Source organism: Dermochelys coriacea, chromosome 2, assembly GCF_009764565.3.
Source record: "Dermochelys coriacea isolate rDerCor1 chromosome 2, rDerCor1.pri.v4, whole genome shotgun sequence".
NCBI classification, from domain to species: Eukaryota; Metazoa; Chordata; order Testudines; family Dermochelyidae; genus Dermochelys; species Dermochelys coriacea.
Window position 1 is genome coordinate 104,536,682 of NC_050069.1, and position 21,795 is coordinate 104,558,476.

General features: G+C 36.4%; 1 long non-coding RNA gene across 1 annotated transcript in view; it reads left to right on the forward strand.

Moving 5' to 3' along the window:
- The first annotated feature begins 11,336 nt into the window (after nt 1-11,336).
- Nucleotides 11,337-21,795, forward strand: part of LOC122458745 — a 134,513-nt gene continuing 124,054 nt past the window's right edge. The window contains exon 1 of the long non-coding RNA XR_006278963.1: nt 11,337-11,598. This is a non-coding gene — a long non-coding RNA (uncharacterized LOC122458745). The remainder of the gene's footprint in view (nt 11,599-21,795) is intronic.

The window sequence follows — 21,795 nt, forward strand, 5'->3', positions numbered from 1 at the left end:
GTCCTGCTTTGAGCAGGGGGTTGGACTAGATGACCTTCTGGGGTCCCTTCCAACCCTGATATTCTATGATTCTATGATTCTATGAAAAGAATGAATGGACACAAATCAGACGTCAAGAATTATAACATTCAAAAACCAGTTGGAGAACACTTCAATCTCTCTGGTCACTCGATCACAGACCTAAGAGTGGCTATACTTCAACAAAAAAGCTTCAAAAACAGACTCCAACGAGAGACTGCTGAATTGGAATTAATTTGCAAACTGGATACAATTAACTTAGGCTTGAATAGAGACTGGGAATGGATGAGTCATTACACAAAGTAAAACTATTTCCCCATGGTATTTCTCCCCCCCACCCCACCCCCCACTGTTCCTCTGATATTCTTGTTAACTGCTGGAATTAGCCTACCTGCTTGTCACCATGGAAGGTTTTCCTCCTTTCCCCCCCCTGCTGCTGATGATGGCTTATCTTAAGTGATCACTCTCCTTACAGTGTGTATGATAAACCCATTGTTTCATGTTCTCTGTGTGTGTGTGTGTATATAAATCTCTCCTCTGTTTTTTCCACCAAATGCATCCGATGAAGTGAGCTGTAGCTCACGAAAGCTTATGCTCTAATAAATTTGTTAGTCTCTAAGGTGCCACAAGTACTCCTTTTCTTTTTGGAAATAATTTATCATAAGCCTCAGTCTTTCAGATAATACCAGGTGTACTGCTGACTATTACTAATAGGACTAATCCAATTTGAAGTCAGTGGGACTACTCAGTAAACAGTGATTTTCTGTTTGAAACGCATGATTTTCAAAAATCACTAGTAGTAAGTGACTCTGTGTCAGACACACCCTCAAAGGTTCGTGCTCAGTATTTCTTGCAAATTATGCCCCTTTAAGGTGTTTCAAATTGAACACCCAAAATCCCTATTCCCTTCTGAAAATACTGTGCTCAGTAGTATATACCTGTAGGATTGATCTCTTTAATGAATTTATTCATTAAGATATCACGTAGCATTATAATTCTTTAAAAAAATCAGATTATAGCAGTATATTTATCTAAGCACTCATTCTTTTGCTGTAGTACAATTTTTACTTAGTAAGATTACTCTGATTAGTACACCACATCCCAACTGTGATAACAAGTAGTGTGCAAGCAAATGTACTCAATATTAATATATCTGTTTTTACATGATCTAAGCAGTCAAAATAGCTAAATTTTACATGAGCAAAGAAGCCCACAATTATAAAATAACTTGGACACTTAATTTGCTAAAAATAAAATGCTTCCAAAGCATGAGACCTTGAATGCTTTTTAAATAGATTGATGTTTTGGTAGGAGGGTAGTGAGTGGTAGGAGGGAAGAAAGGTAATAGGGGAGAACAGAAGTATCAAACTGGAATATATAATCGAATAATTATATTGAATAATTCCTACCTCTTGTACAGTGCTTCTCATCTGTAGATTTTAACGTGCTTGGTGGTCACTGTCATTATCCCCATGCTCCTCATCCAGATGAGGGAACTAAGGCACAGAGTTCAGTGACTTGGCCAAGGTCATATAGCAGGCCAGAGGCAGAGCTGTGAATTAAACCTCAGGTTGCGGACTCCCAGTCTAGTGCTCAATCCACTAGGCACTACTGTCCTTTATATATATTTAATTTAATATATAAAAATATAAATTATGACAAACTAAAATCCACTATCAACTTACACATTTGGAATTTCATCTTTCTCTATAATTTGTAATCTTATACTAGGAAACCTTTATTTTTTCAAATTGGCCATTTTTTTGGAGCAAATATTGATTTATTTTCCCCATTTTATTCTAATAGAGCAAAAGTCAGAGGGGCTCCATAGAAATTAACTTTTTATGTACAGATATATGGCTAGTGATGTTAGCAAGATCATGTTTATTCACTTCCTGCAATTGCAATAAATATCTCATGATCTAAAAGGGCCAACGTAACTAAATCATTAGTAAAATGAGTTAGTGTTCTACTCTTACTGTAATCAAAGACAAACAACAATGGAAGAAAAAAGGAAGTTGAATAAGAATCAGAAGCTAGAAAATGTGTCCCTTTCCTTCCCTTAGCAATTTTCTACAATGAAAAAAAAATCTATGTAGGCCTTTCAGAGTTAAGGACAAGAAAGAGGAATTTAAGTGTATTAGGAACATAAAGAATCCTAACAATGGTATTGGTCTATTACTAGAGGGTAATGGTAGAATTATCAATAATAAAGCAGAAATGGCAGAAGTGTTCAATAATTATTTGTTCTGTATTTAGGAAAAACAGATGATGTAGTCACATTGTATGATTACAGTCTTTCAATTCCACTAGTATCTCAGGAGATGTTAACAGCAGCTACTAAAGTTAGACATTTTTAAATTGGCAGGTCTTGAGAATTTTGAAAGAGCTGGCTGCAGAGCTCTCTAAACTATTAACACTGATTTTTTTTTTCCCAATAAGTCTTGGAACACCAGGGGAGTTCCAGAAGACTGAAAGAAAGCTAATGTTGTCCCAATATTTAAAAAGGGTAAACAGCATGACCCAGGTAATTATATGTCTGACGTTGATCCTGGACAAGATAATGGAGCAGCTGAAGGGATTTGATTAATAAAGAACATAAGAACGGCCATACTGGGTCAGACCAAAGGTCCATCTAGCCCAGTATCCTGTCTTCTGACGGTGTCCAATGCCAGGTGCCCCAGAGGGAATGAACAGAACAGGTAATCACCAAGTTATCCATTCCCTGTCACCCATTCCCAGCTTCTGGCAAACAGAGGCTAGGGACACCATTCCTACCCATCCTGGCTAACAGCCATTGATGGACCTATCCTCCATGAATTTATCTAGTTCTTTTTTAAACCTTGTCATAATCTTGGCCTTCACAGCATCCTCTGACAAGGAGGTCCACAGGTTGACACTGTGTTGTGTGAAAAAAATACTTCCTTTTCTTTTTTTTTAAGTCTGCTGCCTATTAATTTCATTTGCTGACCTCTAGTACTTGTGTTATGTAAAGGAGTAAATAACACTACTTTATTTACTTTCTTCACACCCCAGTCATGATTTTATAGATCTTTATCGCATCCCCCCTTAGTAGTCTCTTTTCAAAGATGAAAAGTCCCAGTCTTATTAATCTCTTATACGGAAGCCATTCCATACCCCTAATAATTTTTGTTGCCCTTTTCTGAACCTTTTCCAATTCTAATATATCTCTTTTGAGACGGGGTGACCACATCTGCACACAGTATTCAAGATGTGGGCATACCATGGATTTATATAGAGGCAATATGATATTTTCTGTCACATTACCTATCCCTTTCTTAATGATTCCCAACATTCTGTTAACTTTTTTGACTGCCGCTGCACATTGAGTGGATGTTTTCTGAGAACTATCCACAATGCCTCCAAGATCTCTTTTTTGAGTGCTAACAGTTAATTTAGACCCCATCATTTTATATGTATAGTTGGGATTATGTTTTCCAATGTGCATTACTTTGCATTTATGAACATTGAATTTCATCGGCCAATTTGTTGCCCAGTCGCCCAGTTTTGTGAGATCCTCTTGTAGCTCTTTGCAGTCTGCCTGGGATTTTACTACCTTGAGTAGTTTTGTATCATCTGCAAATTTTGCCACCTCACTGTTTACATCTTTTCCCAGATCATTTATGAATATGTTGAATAGGACTGATCCCAGTAAAGACCCTGGAGGATACCCCTATTTATCTCTCTCCACCATGAAAACTGACCATTTATTCCTAACCTTTGTTTCCTATCTTTTAACCAGTTACCAGTCCATGAGAGAACTTTCCCTCTTATCCAATGACAGCTAGCTTTGCTTAAGAACCTTTGGTGAGGGACCTTGTCAAAGGCTTTCTGAAAATCTAAGTACACTATATCCACTGGATTCCCCCTTGTCCACATGCTTGTTAACCCCCTCAAAGAGTTCTAGTAGATTGGTGAGGCATGACTTCCCTTTACAAAAACCATGTTGACTTTTCCCACAAAAAATTATGTATGTTTATGCGTCTGTCAATTTTGCTCTTTCCTGTAGTTTCAACCAGTTTGCCTAGTACTGAAATCAGGTTTACCAGCCTGTAATTGCTGGGATTACCTCTGAAGCCCTTTTTAAAAATTGGCATCACATTAGCTATCCTCCAGTCATTTGGCACAGAAGCTAATTTAAATGCTAGGTTACAAACTACAGTTAGTAGTTTTGCAATTTCACATTTGAGTTCCTTCAGAACTCTTGGATGAATACCATCTGTTTCTGATGACTTATTACTGTTTAGTTTATCAATTTGTTCCAAAACCTCCTCTAATTACACCTACAAATTAAAGGAAAATAATATAACTAATGTCAATCAACATATTTTTATAGAAAATAGATTCTGTCAAACTAACTTGATATCTTTTTTTTTTTAATGAGGTTCGAAGTTGGATTGATAAAGGCGATAGCATTGATGTAATATACTTAGATTTCGGAAAGGTATTTGACTTGGTACTGCATGACTTTTTGATTAAAAAACAAGAATGTCATAAAATTAACATGGAACACATTAAATGGATTAAAAGCTTGTAATATGATAGGTCTCAATGTAATTGTAACCAGGGAATCATCATTAAACTGGAGTATTTTTGGTGGGGTTTTTCAGGGATCAGTTTTTGGCCATATGCTATTTAACAATTTATTTTAAAAAACTTTTTATTAGTGCAAAGTTACAATAAAATGTTAATGTACTATGTTAGTTGTTCAAGATTAGGTTAATATTCAGAGAATCTTGCTAAAGATTCTGGCTTGCCACCCTCTTCTGAGTATGTTAACAAGGATAACCACATTTCTGAATATTTTTCCACTTTTTGGTGCTTCTCTTGTGTACATACTGAGTGTGAATGTTTTTTCCGGTATAAGGACAGTCAATAGTTTACTTTACCACAATTCCGTAGAAGTCCCATTTTTCCAATAATGTGCAATACAAAGTCTTGCTGCTAACAATAAAAAAAAATTGTCATTCTCGAAAATGTAGATACTTTACTGGAGCATTAAGTAAGCAGCAAATATGTTCCCTTTCCCCACAGCACTTCCAACAGAGTGCCTTCCTAATAGCAAAAATATGATGGTTCTTAAATGGAAGATTTATAAAAAATTACTTAGCAGTAATTTATTAAAAAGAAATTGAGCTACCCAAATTGAAGACATTTATCCCCTTTCCCATGTAGACACTTACTAATCCAGGATCAATTTATTTGTCTAAATCCCTCTCCCATCTTTTCATTGGGATTGTTCTCTATCAACATCTTTTCAGTCAAAATTATATATGTCTTCAAAATTAAATCTTTTGTTCTATATTGCTCCTGGGTCAATTCCTCAAATGTGGTTAAAGGTCTTGAGAGAGCTGTCTTGTACGCAGATTTCACAATAAAATGTTTGGCTTGTAAATATTGACTCTACAGGATCTTTATATTATTTACATTATTACATACCTCTTGGTATGATTTCAGATCAGGACCCAGGAACAGCTGTCTGAATTGAATAATGGTTCGTTAGGTTCAACTGCAAAAAGTAAAGATAATTTTCACTCATATAAAACAGAACTACATGATGAATACTCTATAAAGGGAAAACATTAGAGAGTCTATTCTCTGTACCTATAGTCTTTTTTTTATATGTGCATTTTGATGTTAGTATCTCACCCTGATTTACATAATACAATTAAAACATTTATCTTAGGAAGCTGGGGAATATTTCTTTCACTTAAGTAACAGTCAATGAAAACATGTATAGGAGTGAACTTTTGTATTGAGTGATCAAGGCCCTGATTCAGCAAAGGCTTACTATGTGCTTTCAGGGCAGAGACTGTCTATTACTCTGTTAGTATGGTGCCTAGCATGCTGGGGGCCTGATCCTGGTTGGTCCTTAAGCAGTGCCATAATAAATCATTATAAGCATGCTGCATTTTGTATATTGTATATGAGAGCATATGTTCTATTTTTTTCCCTTCTGTGCATGTATGTATTAGTAACACTTAATTATATGGTACTATGTAAGGATGTTTAGTTCACTGAGTACTAGCAATAAGAAATGCAGCATGCGGATCTTTTTGTTCATGGTGTTTGTGAGTATATCTAATGAATTTACAATAAAATAAAGAGTGCTTTTAGCAAGTCCAACTTGTCTAAGAAGATTGAACTAGTGAGATTACCCTTTCATCAACACATACACATTCTCTCTGACTCTCACCCACACTCACATACAAAACAAACTTGTAATGACCAGGCACTTTATCAAGGCCTCTCTCCATCGTTCATTAAATGACAGAAAATTGCTCTTTGGTGAGTTAGTCAATGCAGCGTTCCCTCCCAGAAGCCTATTTGTTTCACATGCTAGAACAAAATATTGCAGGAATTTGCAGATTTTAAATGACAAATGTGTCTGTTTACTCTATTTTGAAGCGTTCTTTTTCTAGTCTGGCTATGTTGTACAGTATTTCTCGTATCAACACTGGAGTTCTTATGTATTGTAGATCATAATATTTAATTAATACAACATCGGGGTGTGATCTTTTCCTATTTGATAGATGTCTCTAACAGATTCGTTACCTCAGAAAATCCTTCTTTTTCTAGATGATATGATAGACACGGCCGCTCTGAAAGCACAAACAAAATGGCAAATGTGTTTTCACTGCATCTCTTCTCTTCTTCATTAAATCTTATTGAATTTGTCATTTTTTTAATTGCTCTTAGATGTAATGGAGGTGAAAGGATTTTTTTTTTTAGGAGTTAAAAACTTAACAGTTTGACACCATGAAAGGAAAACAGTTCTAGCACCTTTCAGCAAGGGAGAAATTTACTAATAACAGCAACTGTGTTTCTTTGTTAGAGTAACACTTTGATGTGTAGGATTATAATCAATGTAAATTATTGAGTTTTACTGCTGTGTTATGTTGAAGGTATAATGTGTTACTTTGTGGGTTGTTTGTGCAGTCATTATTTATTCATGCCAAAAGATTGACCACTTAACATATTTTTCTGAAATTCTATTACCTAATTCATTCATATTTGTATAGCTTTAAGAGTACCTGACTGCATATTGTGTCTAGGGTTCTAGATACCAATAAAGACATACCAGGTCTCATTGATATAGGATTATCATACCTTACATATGCTATGAATTTCAATCCAAACAAATGGAAAAGAGATTTTCAGGACAGAGCCTGCAGCATGGCGTGTCCTTTAATTGCCATTTACATAGCAGAGGAATCATTAATTTCTAATTCACCTATTATTCACCCTCTTTAGTATGCTATGTCAATGTCGGTTTTGGGGCAGTGGAATAAATGTGGTTTCTGCATTGCTTTAGCAACTTACCTTTGTGTTTTTCTTTTAATGCTTTTTTGACCTTAGCAGAATACTACTTGGACATAGACAGCTTAGGGCTCTTGTTTAGATATGATTTATGGTGCTACATTAACCCTTCATTGACCTAGAAATGCCGTAATATTAAAACAGTTTGACACATAGAAAATCAAAAGCCCTTTTATTGGAAGTGCTATTGTCCGCATCATAAGTTTCCCCAATGTGATGCCACAGTTACACCATCAATTTCCTACTACTATTGAACACTGTATTGAAAAACTAATGGACAGAATCCTTTGTCATTTCTGTCCCAGTGACCAGCAAATAGTTCAGTGAAAGTCTTTCCCTTCGTATCACTTCAGGCATTTCTAAATGACACATCTAAGATACTAGCTTAGCATTTTATGAAAGACATATGGGCTAGATCCTGCTGGGAACTACCCAATCCCTTGTGTTTAGCACTCTGTTCATCTCCCATTGATTCCAATAGAAGCTGAGGGTGCATAGTACTTCACAGGACTACAGCCTTATCGGGAGGAACCAGTGAGTCCATTTTGTTTACTTATATCATGTCGTCACTCTAGCTGATATAACTATTTTAGAAAGGAGGAATAAACCCTTGTGAACATATCAATATAATTTAATAGAGAGCAAACCAACCAGAGTTCTACACAAATGCAACAGGGATTCTTGAAGTTACTCTAAAGCCTATTAATTTTGAAAATGAATATCTTAACTATAGCATGTATACTACTCTATTCAATTCCATAAAATGGTTCAAAAAGAATATCATTCTGTTAAAATCTATAGCTTTTTAGCATAATGTTGAAAATCCCAAATATGTTTTCTATAAAGCTATTTGTTTCTGTAGCACTTTTCCATAATGGAAAGAAATAAGAAATGAATTTTCTGTATATTTACCTATTGCTATTAGTAGCACATTTGGTACATGGGGAAGATGACTTTTATAGTAGCTATTATTCTTGTGCAAAATATTAATTACAAAATATAAACAACTTGTCTGTTTTCACAACTGCACCACAAAATAAGAGGTTGCGGCCCCCAAAAAAAAGTGTGTTTGGGGGAGGGGCATCATTGTAGTTGCGTATACAAATATTTTTTGCTTTGTATGTTAGCAAAAATATGCTTCAGCCTATTTCAGGGGTGGTATATTCTTGTCCTTTGAACTAGATTTGTTGAGTTTTGTCATCTGGTGGCTGAGCCTACCCCATTTACTCTGGAGTAGAGATGGTTGAGAAATATTTTTTTCCCCCATCAAAAAATGGAGATTCATCAAATCTGAAACCATTGGTGAAACAAAGTCAGGTTCAGTGCATTTCCTGAATGGAAAAAAAAATGAATTTTTCTGAATTTGTCAAAACATTTAGTTTCAAAATTTTTAAGTGAAAAGGATCTGTATTTCCACTTATTTTCTTTTTGAAATTTAGCCTAATTAGACTCTCAAAAGATTTTTAAAAATCAAAATTAAAACAAGACATTTCAAAATTATCAAAACAATATGTTTTGATTGACCCAAAATGGGGAAGGAAGCAGAGAGGGGTTTTTAGCTAACAAATATTTCAATTTTTCATCCTGATCCAAGACAGCCCGAAGTGTCAAACACTCAAATGCATTCATGGGATGAGAAAACCATTTCCCACTCAACTCTACTCAGGAGACCTGAAGACATTTGACTTGTTTTCTTTGGCTTTTATGGGAGGAAGGAAAACTGTCTTTTGGTAACTTGCAACCTTGAAGTCTGTGCAGTGTACAATCTATACACGTCGCATTAGAATATGGGCTACTGCAAGACAGTAGAAAAAGATCGCAGTTGGAAACCAGACCAGGAGATTTGTCTAACTGTGCCCAAGTTGCTGTTGCATTTGTCACTGTGTTATACATGCAGGCATCTGTCTATATTTGTAATCCTCCTCTCTTGCAGGATCATGTGTATGGGCACTCAGATACATCTCTTGTGGGCTTTTCAGTTGCTTCATATTGCTGTATTCCCTGTGTATGGCCTACTGTCATGGCTATCCTCATCTAGAATGCCGTATCCCCCAGCCTTTCAAACTGTGCCCAACCTCCTCTCCTTGTCCTCCATTGTTCTCTCCTCCATTACCAAGAAAATGTGACTTGATTCTACTGTCACTTACCCCATAATAAATCTGGCATAATTCCACTGATTTGAATAGAGTCCAAGAATGAATCAGGGTGTGTGTGTGTGTGTGTGTGTGTGTGTGTGTGTGAGAGAGAGAGAGAGAGAGAGTGTGTGTGTGTGCACTCTAAATATATTTACAGACCATTATTTCTCCCCCTGTCACCTCCTAGCAAAAGAAAATTTTTGAAGAAGACCATTATTTCATGGCCATGTCTGACTGAAAGTTTACATGAAAGTGACCATTGCACTTCCACATGATAGCTGGGGCGGGGGAAGGGAATCCATTGCAAAATCACCCATTGCAGAGCAGACTTTTTTGCAGTGAATAATTTTTTATGAAAAAAAAAATCTTTGCTTTAACATGTGGACTAATAAAAATCACTATACTGGATCATTCTCACTTTTTTTTTTGTTTCAAAGTCATAGGAAGTTTACATACATTTCTAGCTTTTTACAGCAGATGCAAAATTTAGTGCAGTAAAATCAGACCCAGAGAGAGATTTCATAAGCTCTATAGAGCTAGTTGACAAGCTGTATTGAATACCCACATTCAATAAAATGTACATTATACATGATAATAAGAAATCCTATCTAGCAAAGATGTTATAAAACTTTCTTTCTGGTACTTGGAAGCTGATGACATGAAATGTTTAACTCTTACTCTGGACAGACGTGTTACATAAATATGTACTGTATATCCACGTCTCTGTAATCTGTTTAGCTCTAATAATAATATTTTCTGTTTATATTATTCTGACCATGAGGATATGTATATTTGCATGTAGGAGCAGGTCTAGTCCTCAGGCATACAATTTTTAAAATTGGTCCACGTCAGATCATAGTAACTCAAGTGCAATTCTTATTGTGTAGATGACAGCAGGTTAATTAGTAATACTAGAGACTATCACCCATGACCTTTAGGGTCACAAGACAATGTACTTCCCCTTGTTTATTAGCTTAACACAAAGGATCATTATGATGATCCACCTCTTTTTTTTCTTGCTTTTCTTTGATTTTTGCTAATACAATCTTTTTGAATAAATATTTACTGATACATAACTGAATATTAACATTGTTTTATTCTTCCTTTAAATTCTATTTAAGAATACTATTAGCAAGGCCTTAATGTTTTTAAACTGCTCCTGTATGGTACAGTATACAAGCCTATATACCTGTAAATGTGATTTCCTATCAATATATTAATTATTTTCTATTCAATATAGTAAGTGAAGGTCTCAATTTACAGGTAAGGATTTTTATTTCTTTAGAAAGTTAAGGTTTATAAGTTTAATTATGACTCCATTTATTTTGTGAGTAGAATATTTTTGTTGTACTGTACTGAGCTGCCCTGGCCATTTTATAAGGGCTGAGTATTTCACTAAGCTCTTGCAATATTGAAAGAATCTATATTCTGAGAATTTGAAAACATGTCAGACCACCTAAATTACATATTGATCAGGTTTAATTGCATGCCACCCATCAGTATTAGGGTTGAAAATTCATAAAAGAGAAATAATGTACTCTTTGTGGATGATTACTTCTGGGGCATTTAAATGAATTCCATCACTTAACCCTGAGCTGAGACAGATTATTGAGCCTTGCAATCTAGCCAGTCAAAGTCCAATGCAGCTGTTTTCTAACTATCAGAGAACAGCAAAGAACAAACAATATAAATTTATATAGATTTTCTTTTAAGGAAAATAGCAAAGAAAAAATAAAAGTAAAGGTACATTCTTTTCATTTGTTTCCTGAATGTCCTTCCTCACTGTTTTTACTAGATAAGCATTCATTTTTAATTCTTTCTCAGATTCCAATAATCCTCCTTTTCCATATGTAAATTCATAGCATAATGATTATACTGAAATACAGGGAATAATTGTAGGTAAATTTTCATCCATATAGTTTGATTTTAAAGGTTAATTTGTTTACAGATGTGCAACTACTCATCTTTCTTTTGTTTTTCTTTTTTTTTTTTTTTTCAAAAACTAGGAGGTTTTGGGTTTTTTATTCATTTCCGTAGAGGTTTGTAAGATGACACACATATTTTTGAAGTCTGTTTTCTTATGAAGGTCACATTGGCTGAGAAAGTGAGTTTATCATTAGTTTATAGGATGTTCTTTACATTTAGAAAATGTTTTGAGAAATTGTGCTTAGTATGTTTTTCTTTACAGATTATCAATACAGAGTTAAAGAGACCAGTTAAAATCATTGGGTTTACTTGGATAATAGTTTAAAAGCTACACTTTATTTAGACACTTTGAGGTAATAAATATCTGTGAGCATAATTAACTGTCTTTTATCTAGGTCTGTTCCTTAATGATGCCGTTTCAAGACCTTTGCTATTGTTTTCTCTTAACATGAATCTTCAGTTTGGCCTTGAAAATGATTTTAGGTGCTAAAATATGGTAACAATATCTTAATAGCTGTTGATTTTTATAAATACCAGTTAAATGTGTGAGACATTCTGACCCAACTTTCATATTTTATCCACAAACTGTTTTATTCCACGTGGAGCAAGTTACAGTTTACCAAATGAACTCAAATTATTATCTAACTGACTTCCTTATTTGTTAAGCTGAAATGGCAGTTGACACATCATGAAAATAGCTTATCAAATTACAGAGGACACAGTTATATCTTGTAATTTTTGCCTTGGGCTATGGATACTTGCTTTAACATACCCACAGGAAAAATCAGCCTGCAGCTAAAGTCCCAAAACAAATACACATGCAGATTGTAGCTCTGAGACAAGTTACTGTTGATGGAGAGAAGAATTGGTGTAAATGAGCCATGTTTAGTGCCAGTTATTCCTGATCACTGGAACAGACTGTCCCCTTTGCTGCTATCTATGGTCATACATGGAAATTGTAGCAGTCTTCTGATACCATTGGTGGGAGATGGACAGCTTCAGGTCCGGCTGAAGACTAAGGCAATCTTTTAAAACTATCTGGAAGTGCAGAAGATTGTCTGATACCTGTAGTTCTGGTCACTAGTTTTGGGGAGAGCAGAGGCTGATTTTCAGCTAAAGTGTTGACATCCAGAGAAAACTCTCTAGCTTTGGCCTTTCAGCCCTTTTAAAACTCTTCCCTGGCTGGCTGACATTACTGTTAGGGATGAACCTGCTTTGATAGGTGGACATAAGGGGACTACCCTCAGCATATCTGGCAAACTGCCATTGCAGGCGATCAGACCCGTGAGATCAGGGCCTGGCCTTTGGAAGGGGTTAGCTGCAGAATTCCTTTGTTCCTGCCCTCAGAATAGGTGTCTCTATGACTGTAGAGCCTAGAAGGACCATAGAGTTTCACTGAGCTTGGTGTCCTTTATTTCTTCAAGCTAGTTGGTAAATAGTTAAACTTAGTTGGTTTAAACTTGCTTTTTTACAATTTTTTATTATTCAAAGACAAGAATTTGGACACTTTTATAGAGGGCAAAATCCTGGTTTGATTAGAATTTGATTGGAATTTTTCCACTGATTTCAATGAGACTAGGATTTTTCCCTGTTCTATGTGATACTTAATAGAGAAGGGTGAATAATAAAAAAAAATATTTTATGGACTTCTAAACAGAGTTTGGCTTTGACCAAGTTCATTCCCTTTTTATATGCCTCTGACAAACATATGTGCAAGTGAAGATTTGTGTGTGAACGTTTGCAGAAAGTGAATATCACACCTGTAGCTGAGATATATTTAAGTTGGTCCCATAAAGATATATTACCTCACCCACCTTTTCTCTTTAATATCCTGGGACTAATATGGCTACAACAACATTGGAAACATATATTTAATTACTATTTTTTATTGTTTTTATTGTTGTGACCTAAACAAAAATATTTGGCATAAAAGTAATTTACTCAGGTTAGATCACACAGTCAGGAGATTATACCATTTAAATTAGGTGACAAAACACACAGCTTTGACCAGAGAAACATGAATTTTGAATGTTTGGAAGGAATACTTGAAACAAATAACTTGCAAGTAATGCACAGGTGTAAAGTTGTTTGCACAAAATATGTATCAAATAGTTTTGAATAACTGACAAACTCAAAATTGCAGCCTATTTGTGGAAAATTCATGTTAAACTATTACAAATTGTTTTCTCAGCTCTAGTAGCCTGCCACTGTCTGATGCTTACTATGGAATTCAATGGTTAATATTTATGATGTTACTTAAAAGTGCTTATTGCAAAACTATCTAATTTAAGTATTTATTCCGTGCAACTTTTGTAGTTCTTTAAGGTAATGCTTGTTTACTGTGTATTGAGTCTATATTTGGATAGAAGATCATTATCGCTATTGTGTGTTCTGTAAATGTTTCCTTTATGGTGGCTTTCATTTCTTTAACAGTGATCCTGAAGTTCCTATTCACTTTGGGGTTACAGTACCAATCCACTTTTCTTCTGCCTGTGGACAAATCAATAGCAAATCACTTATTTCTCACTGAATACATAGGAAACAAATCTGTAGAAGTCTAGATCAAAGAATGTGCTTATGGGCTTCCAAATTGAAGCTTACTGCCTATAAATCATCACTACCTGCAGTCTGTGAAGAATTCCGTAATGACTGATATGTAGAATTCAATGTAAAGATTTCACTGAACTTTCTCTCTTCCCGCTCCTTTTGTTTTTTGCCAGTGCTTTCTTTCTCTCTTTCCACCCGTCAGTTTGGCTGATACTGAATCAGACAAGTGTGATGTTTTCACATTATTTTGTTTACCCCAATAACCTTACCCCACTTCCTGAGGCCTGTATTACAGTATCCTTTAGAGCTGTCAGATCTAGCTCTTAGGAGTCTGTCAGTATCAATCAATTACAGCTTGGCAAGGGCCATCACAGAATGGTACAGAATCCCTACTGTCCACCCCCTTCTAAGTGCCTGAAGCCCACAGAACAAAAAGAAGAAAGTAAAAGGGAAAAAAACTCTCAGGATCTTCCACTCAGTTAAAAGAAAAAGACAAGCAGGAAAATTCAGAAAGACACTAAGGCTCCAATTGTAATTTATTTTGTAGTGCACATAACAGTGGGTATTCTGGGTGAAATTCTGACTTCATTGAAGTCCATGCAAAAACCTAGAAGATAAGGTGTTAAGTAACAGTCAGCATAGATTTGTCAAGATCAAATCACGTCAAATCAACCTCATAGCTGTCTTTGACAGGATAACAAGCTTTGTGGATAGGGAGGAAGCAGTAGATGTGGTATAGCTTGAATTTAGTAAGGCTTTTGATACTATCTCTCATGAGTTTCTTATAAACAAACTAGGGAAATAAAGATGGAGATGCTATGAGGTGGGTAAATAACTGGTGGGTGGCATACCCCAGAGAGTAGTTATCAGTGGTTCACAGTCAATCTGGAAGGGCATATTGAGTGGGGTCCCACAGGGATCAGTTCTGGATCCCATTCTGTTCAGTATCTTTATCAATTATTTAGATAATGGCATAGAGTGTACACTTATCAATTTTGCAGATGATACCAAGCTGGGAAGGACTGCAAGTGCTTCAGAGGATAGCATTAAAATTCAAAATGATCTCAACAAACTGAAGAAATGGTCTGAAGTAAATACGATGCAAATCAATAAGGACAAATGCAAAGTACTCCACATAGAAAGAAACAATCAGTTGCACATGCAATATGGAAAATGACTGCATAAGAAGGAGTAATGCAGAAAGGGATCTGGGGGTCATAGTGGATCACAAGCTATATATGAGTCAACAGTGTAAAACTGTTGCAAAAAAAGCAAACCTCATTCTGGGACTTATTAACAGGAATGTTGTATGCAAGACATGAGAAGTAATGTTTCCGCTATACTCCATGCTAACTAGGCCTCAACTGGAGTATTGTGTCCAGTTCTGGTTGCCACCTTTCAGGAAAGATGTGGACAAATTGGAGAAAGTCCCGAAAAAAGCAACAAAAATGATTAAAGGTCTGAAAACATGAGCTATGAGGGAAGATTGAAAAAAATAGGTTTATTTAGTCTGGAGAAGAGAAGACTGAAAGGGAATATGATAAGTTTTCAAGTACATAAAAAGTTGTTACAAGGCGGAGGGAGAAATATTGTTTTCCTTAAGCTCTGACAATAGGACAAGGAACAATGGGCTTAAATTGTGGCAAGGGCGGTTTAAGTTGCACGCTGGTGGTTAAGCACTGGAATAAATTGCTTAGGAAGGTTATGGAATCTCCATCATCTGAGATTTTTAAGAGCAGGTTACACAAACACCTGTCAGGGAGGATCTAGATAATACTTAGTCCTGCCATGAGTAAAGGGGATTGGACTAGATGAGCTCTTTAGGTCCCTTCCAGTCTTATGATTCTATGGAGGCAGGATCTCACTCTCTCTGTTTAAACCTTTTGGTAAAGGTCAATAACTCTCCTCTTATAAAATAGTTACTATGTCACATGACACCCAAGGATTTTACTTCACCATACTTGTATCCCAGAAGGGATTCACTGTGGTCCATCCCCCTTCAAGAAGACTTTTCCCTATGAGGGGCTTTCACAGTCTGGGCTTTTCTTGCTTTACATCAAATTTAAATGATCTTGTTGGCATCTTGGTGCTAATATTAGTATGTCACTTCAGTAGCAAGTGTTGCCAACTGGAAATACACTGATGTTGTATGATGTGTTTTGAGGACTGATAAACAGTTTGGTTCATAATCGTTGATTTGCTTGTTCATTATCTTGGGCATCTGCAAGTACACATACCTATATTTTAAAATCAGGTAGGAAACCTTTTTTGCTTTGTGCATTGTTAATTTTATCGTATTTGTAACTCACTCTGATTTAATTATATATTGAACTAGACTGTCTTCAAAGGAAGCTTTTTTTTCTAATTGTATTGAAGCACTGAAGAAACTTTCTGATTCCAAGAAAATGAAACTTTTAGTACCTAACTTCTGAGTGTAATTGTTTTGCTTACGGACTGATTACTGACTTTTTAGTACGTGTTAGGAGTTTCACTGGTAAAGCACCTGCATTACGTATTAAATTTAAATGCAGCAGCATATTTAGCAAAATGGTTTTGGTCTATATTTAAATAAATGAAGTTCTTTCATATGTTGGAATCTCCAGGAGTTAAAAATACATTACTTAATTACCATTAAGCAGTTTCAAAGTTGCTAATATGTTTTGACTTATCTCTTTAATAGAAAAATAATATATACTTCAGATGAGGTATATCTTAGCCTTATATACTCCACTTTAAAATGTCTTTGGACCATATGTTGATATTGATCAATGCACAGGATTCACATTAAAGTCAGTGGGAGCTATGTGCAAAAAATAAATGGAGAATATGATCCTTCAGCTCTGAGCATTTTGGTCTCTCATCATCTGCAATTCACAGCTCCTATATAATACAACCAATGAGACCACTCTTTCACTGCTATCAGCATACTTTGAAAAGGTATCCAAGCGATGTTCCCACTTGCTACATTTATAGTTTATTTTGGTTTTGAAACAAGACAAGAAATGATTTATTCAATAGGCACTTGGATAGCTATTACAATATCACATCATAAAAATTAGTTCATTTGAATAGATGCTATAATAAACTACTGATATGATGCCTGGACTGAACAGGTTTAACATTAGTTCTAGTACTCTTTCCCCTAAACCAATTTTTTTTATTTTAAAGAATAGATAGCAATGTGCTCTGGAAACTCAAAAGTCTTAGGTAATGTTCAAAAGTTGTGATGTTTAAATGAAGCTTGTTAAACTACTTTAGCTGGAAATCAGAGTGGAAATCTCTCAAGATCAGGCTTTTTCTTGAGATTTAATAATAAATAGAAAAAGAATGGGAATATTCTGTGTTAATATACTGATTTCCACCGAATGCATCCGATGAAGTGAGCTGTAGCTCACGAAAGCTTATGCTCAGATAAATTTGTTAGTCTCTAAGGTGCCACAAGTACTTCTTTTCTTTTTGCGAATACAGACTAACACGGCTGCTACTCTGAAACCTGTCATGATGTACACCTTGACACTTAAAGGAAAGGCTTTAAAAGAAACTGATCTTTTTAAACCACGTCCACACAAAAATATGCATGAAGGAAGAAATATGTGTTTGGCTAGCAGCAAGCAGATGACATCTCCTTAAAGACTAATAGGGTTATTTAGACTCGACTAACTCTGGAAGGATTATGGCCACCATGCAGTTACGCACTAAAAAAGTGGTGTGGGAATCAAGATTCGGACGTTTTTCTAATCAAGATTGAATATTTTTCTAAAAGATCTGCTCTAAACAATTACTTTGGGAAGATTCATTGCTGTGTTATACAGGAGGTCAGAGTAGATGTTCAGTGGTCCCTTCAGGCCTTGGAATCTATAAATTTATAAGACTTTCCCCCTAAGTGAGCTAAAGGGGCTGTAGATATAAACCCTGGAATAGTCTGTTCTGTTTAAGAAGGTTCCAAATAATGATTGTAGCATACTGATCCTAGAAGACTCTTTTAATGTACCAGACAAAGACATAACAAAAACCCAGTGGACAGTAGCTGAAATCAGGAAATTTCTAATTGGAAATACGATGCAACTTTTAGAAATAAGGACTATCAGAACAGATTCTCAGAGTTGTGGTAAATTTATCTTAGAGTCCAAATTAAGATTAAATATCTTAATATTTCCCCGCCAGTTGGGCTAAATGTCAGAAAACTGGACGAAATTCTGAGGCCTGTGTTATGCATAAGGACAGGCTATATGATCATGATGGTTCCTTATGTCTTTAAAATCTATGAAATGGTTAAGAAACTCTTCAGTCATTCCAAAAATGTGGCAGATGAAAGGTTCTCTGAATTCAGAATATCAATGTACAGATGCTGAAGCTGGAGAGAAGATGATAGTGTGTCATGTTGATCTAAAAGTGTGATTGGTGAACTAAAAACTTGAGACCAGCCAAGAAGCTGCCAATGCCATCAGACAGTTGGGTGGTTACAGGACTCTCGAGTATTTGACAATATGGAGGTAGGCAGTGTACACAGCCAAAAGCTTAGGTGCAGGCTAGAAATAAGATGACTAAATCAGTCTAAAACAATTCCTGATCTCCCCAAAGCAAGTTAAGAAATGCTGACTTAATCAGAAACTGAGCTGCCAGGCCAGCTCTAGTAGTCATATAATCAGGGATTAAAATAGAGGTGTGCAGAGAGGGCATAGCATGTTCTCCCTCTGTTTTTAGTAGATGAGTCCTACCTGGCTGGTGCAGTGAGAGCTCTCCTTTCTGATTCAATCTGCTTTATCCATTGCTTTATAATTCATGCATGCTACTGCTACATCTGTATTTAGGGAACAGGACCTGAAAATTTTATACAAATGAAAAGGGGGCTAATTTGGTTGCAATCTAAGATTGAGTTTCAGCCTCTACAGAAGTATCCACCTTGTTTATGATCTCTTTTGGGGACAGAAACAGAAGGATGTGTCACAATATACAATGAAACCTGTAATTGTCATTGTAATTTGTTTTTGTTCTTTCTGTATCACGGGTATAAGAATATATTTACTGTGATGATTTTTGCTTCCATAATATTTTAAAATAATACCATATTTTGTGGGAATATTGATTTACACACCTATTGGTTATATAGGACAAGTAGAACTGGGGCAACTACATGTTTTGGGTGTGTGTTTACTTTTAGACAAGCTAATAGTCTTTGCATAATTTAAAAAAAAATATTGACATTAAATTTTCTAAGGTAAAACCATTATTTTAATATGGGATGAGCCTGTCAAATACATTAATTTAAAAATACAGGAATAACCTAATAGAGTAAAAAAGAACTGATGCAATACAATGGAATCTTGACTAATGGTCGGCAATTCACACAGGTTTTATGTAGTGTACTTTCTGTAGCTAGAACACACATAATTTTTGCAGAGCTGGCATTTGAAACAAAACTTTTGTCCCTGTGTATGATCCTGTGACTAGAATTGTCACATATGCTGATCTTGCAGCAATCATGGAGCCAGACTGGATCCATTTATAGGAAATGAGTACTAGATGTCCTTGTAACTATATGTAGCTTGGAGAACATACTGTGTTTTTTTTTTCTCAAGAAAACTTGTTCTACCCTTCTAATATGTATATTTATGAAGACGTGACCGGTTCTCCCCCCCCCGGGGTACCACCTGGAACTGGGGTACCACAGAGCCCTCTGACCCACCAGCCTGGGCTCCCTCTCACACTGTGCTTCTGTGACAAGCTGCCCTCCAAGCTTGCACTTTCACCAGCATTAACACAGGTAGGGACACACCCAGCTGCAGTTACATGCAGACTCTTTAGCTACCAGCCTCCCAGCCTGGGACCCCAGAGCAGTACCACCCTGCTATAGGTTTAACACCTAGTCTGCCTCTCCCTCAATGTGAAGAGGACCATGCACGATTCTTCCAAGCAATCTTTCTCCATTTACCTGTTATTTTTAGGATTAAGTCTATCCCAGTCCCAAATGTCATTTGAGCCTCCATAACTGTAGAATCTCTTACTTGGATGAGTTTCCCCTTTCTTTTAGTATAGTTTGAATTACTGGTCTCTGTACATTTAATTACTGGTACCTTTCAATAGTATCTGCTCACCATGTTATATATTCTTAGTGTCATGTCACATTAAAAAGCAGTCTTATTATTGTTACAGACTCCTTAGTCAAACACACACCAGTTTGTATTAAAACATAAAATAAGTTTAACAACTACAAAAAGATTTTAAGTGATCGCAAACAGTGAGCCAGAAATGGGATGGAAGCTGGACATTAAGAAACATGCAATTTTCAAATCCATTTTTCAAAGACCTCTTAAATTCACAGGCAGATTCAGATTAGCATGTTAGCTGAGAGGCTGGGGGGACAGTTTGGTGTACATTTGTGGTCATTTGGCATGCAAAATGACCTCCTTTTGCTGTGCAAATTGCTCCACAATTACCATGCATAGACAGATTGCCATAATGCTGTGCTACATCAGGATCCAGGGTAGACTTTGTGATATAAATCTGAGGTCATTTGGTCAAGTTGTTCCCTAGCATATTAACCTCAGCCTCCCCTCCCCCGATCATGCTTTTTAATAACCCAAGTGCTCTAAAATGCATATGGAGTGATAGATTGGCCCGAAAAGTGTTTTGCCATTAGTGAGACTTGGATAAAGGTACTGGTGCAAATTTTGGAGTTATTTGGTCAGGGCATTCTGAGATACAGATTCCCTCTCTTCCCCCCGCCCCCATATCAGCTGCCTGTACCTTTTGAAAGTGTTGTGCTCATGTATAAATAGATTGTCTTGAAAAGAGTTATACCACATCATACTCCAGTATAAATAGTGATTTGCAAATTTAGTGTCATTTGGTTAGAGGGTTCTGGTGATAGGAAAATTTAAAGTGGGTCATCTGGGTAAGAGACTAAGTGTTATAGAATTAGGTGCACATTAGCAAAATCAGAGGGTAGTTGAGACTAAGCATGCTCAGTGCATGCCATAGATAAAAAGTGTAGAGGTGGGGAGCTGAGAGCATGCAGGCTGGTACTGACACTGGGATGTGCATGGAGTGGTGCACCAAAAAACTACTCAGGTGCAGGATCAGCTCATGGCTCAGATTCCTCAAAGAAGAGCTCGATGAGTAAGTTTGAGTGAGAAACCCAGCTAGCATTCCAGTTGCTTTCTTAGGAAGAGAGGTGCTGATCTGCAATCCCACGTGCTGTCTTGAAATCCCCGCATTGGGTGAGTCCTGTGATTATTTTATGCATGTGAGCTCTACAGATTCAGCCTAAAACTATGGGCAGTATTGACTTAACAATGATATCTCTGGACTGCCCTTGAGCTCAGATTGCAAGCTCCTCGAGGCAGGGATCATCTTTGAGGTTTGTGTTTGTATTTGTACAGTCAGTAGCACAGTGAAGCCCTGATCCATGATTGTACATCCTAGGTGCTACTGCAATACAAGAAATAATAATAACCTACTACCTGGCATCATGACCCATTCCACAATGCACAGATATGATGGGATCTGATAGGGGGTAGGCAATCCGGGGCTGCTCATGTACCCTGGTGCAGCCTCCAGCGGGTCACTGGGGAAGGGGCTGTGAGAAGCATCTAGAATGCCACTCAGCAGGACTGTCTTTCCTGCCACAGTTGCCACTCAGTTATGCCCCACTCAGCCCCCTGCTTTCTGAAGAAAAATGAATAAGTAAAAAACCCACAACAACAAAAATTAACCAAAGAACAATCACAAGGGAAATTCTTGTGCAGAAAAGACATTGATGTTATTTAAGGTCATAGGTGCTTACTGTTGCCAAGTGCTGCTGGTCCCCATCTGTAATATGAGAGTT